Below are 2,500 nucleotides of genomic sequence, written 5' to 3'. Positions count from 1 at the left end.
ATGCATTGGAATAAGCGAACACCCGCCCAAACTCGCAGGCAAAAAGAGTGAGAGACACAAAAACACATAAAAATACGTAGATTCAGACAAACAAACCGAGAAAGACATGCATGTGAAATAAGCAAACACCCGCCCAGACACACAGGCAAAAAGAGTGAAAGATACAAAAAAAAAAATACAAATACGTAGATTCAGACCCCCAAACCGAGAAAGACATGCATTAGAATAAGCAAACATCCGCCCAGACACACAGGCAAAAAGAGTGAGAGATACAAAAAAAACATACAAATACGTAGATTCAGACCAGCAAACCGAGAAATACATGCATTGGAATAAGCAAACACCCGCCCTGACACACAGGCAAAAAGAGTGACAGAGACAAAAACACATACAAATACGTAGATTCAGACACACAAACCAAGAAAGACATGCATTGGAATAAGCGAACACCCGCCCAGACTCACAGGCAAAGCGAGTGAGAGAGACAAAAACACATACAAATACGTAGATTTAGACACACAAACTGAGAAAGACATGCATTGGAATAAGCGAACACCCTCCCAGACACACAGGCAAGAAGAATGAGAGAGAGAAAAACATATAAAAAAATGTAAATTCAGACACTCAAACTGAGAAAGTCGTGCATTAGAATAAGCGAACACCCAGCTGGACAAACGAGCAAAAAGAGTGATAGACACAAACACACACAAATACGTAGATTCAAACACAAAAACCGAGAAAGTCCTGCATTTGGAATAAGCAAACACCCACCCAAACTCACAGGCAAAAAGAGTGAGAGAGACAAAAACACATACAAATACGTAGATTCAGACACACAAACCGAGAAAGGCATGCATTGGAATAAGCAAACACCCGCCCAGACTCACAGGCGAAAAGAGTGAGAGAGACAAAAACACATACAAATACATAGATTCAGACCCACAAACCGAGAAAGACATGCATTAGAATAAGCAAACACCCGCCCAGTCACACAGGCAAAAAGAGTGACAGACACAAAAAAGACCATTCAAATACGTAGATTCAGACAAACAAACCAAAAAAGACATGCATTGGAATCAGCAAGCACCCGACCAGACACAGGCACAAAGAGTGAGAGAGTTAAAAGCACATACAAATAGTAGATTCAGACACACAAACCGAAGAAGACATGCATTGGAATAAGCAAACACCCGCCCAGACACACAGGCAAAAAGAGTGAGAGAGACAAAAACACATACAAATACGTAGATTCAGACCCACAAACCGAGAAAGACCTGGGTTAATCAAGGTTCATTTAGAGTGGCGCGACACTGCATTTTGAATAAGCAAACACCCGCCCAGACAAACAGGCAAAAAGAGTGAGAGATACAAAAAAACATACAAATACGTATATTCAGACACGCAAACCGAGAAAGAAATGCATTAGAATAAGAAAACACCCGCCCAGACACACAGGCAAAAAGAGTGATAGAGACAAAAAACACATACAAATACTTTGATTCAGAAACAAACACCGATAAAGACATGCATTGGAATATGCAAACATCCGCCCAGACACACAGGCAAAAAGAGTTAGAGAGACAAAAACACATAAAACTACACAGATTCGGATACACAAACCGAGAAAGAAAAGCTTTGGAATAAGCAAACACCCACCCAGACGCACAGGCAAAAAGAGTGAGAGAGAAAAAAACACATACAAATACATAGATTCAGGCCCACAAACCGAGAAAGACCTGGGTTAATCAAGGTTCACTTAGAGTGGCGCGCCACTCTTTGTCTCTCTCACTCTTTTTGCCTGTGTGTCTGGGCGGGTGTTTGCTTATTCCAAATGCATGTCTTTCTCGGTTTGTGTGTCTGAATCTATATATTTTTATATGTTTTTCTCTCTCTCAATCTTTTCGTCTCTGAGTCTGGGTGGGTCTTTGCTTATTCCAATGCATGCCTTTCTCGGTTTGTGTGTTAGAATCTATGTATTTGTGTATGTTTTGGTTTCTCTCACTCTTTTTGCCTGAGCGTAAGGGCGCGCGTTTGCTTATCCCAATCCATGTGTTCTTGGTTTGTGTGTCTGAATCTACGTATTTGTATGTGTTTTTCTCTCTCTCACTCTTTTTGCCTGTGAGTTTGGGAGGGTGTTCGCTTATTCCAATGCATGTCTTTCTCAGATTGTGTGTCTAAATCTACGTATTTGTATGTGTTTTAGTCTCTCTCACTCTTTTTGCCTGTGAGTCTGGGCGGGTGTTCGCTTATTCCAATGCATGTCTTTCTCGGTTTGTGTTTCTGAATCTACGTATTTGCATGTTTTTTTTGCCTATATCATTCTTTTCGCCACGTGTCTGGGCAGGTGTTTGCTTATTCCAGTTCTTGCCTTTATCGGCCTGTGTGTCTAAAAATAAGTGTTTTTTTGTTTTTTTATCTCTCTCACTCAATTTGACTGTGCGTTTGTGCGGGTTTTTGCTTATTCTAATGCATTTCTTTCTCGGTTTGAGGGTCTGAATCT

This window comes from Artemia sp. Qi Xiang Cuo, unplaced genomic scaffold (assembly GCF_049724085.1).
Source record: "Artemia sp. Qi Xiang Cuo unplaced genomic scaffold, ASM4972408v1 HiC_scaffold_2122, whole genome shotgun sequence".
Taxonomy (NCBI): domain Eukaryota; kingdom Metazoa; phylum Arthropoda; class Branchiopoda; order Anostraca; family Artemiidae; genus Artemia; species Artemia sp. Qi Xiang Cuo.
This window is presented reverse-complemented; position numbering follows the sequence as displayed.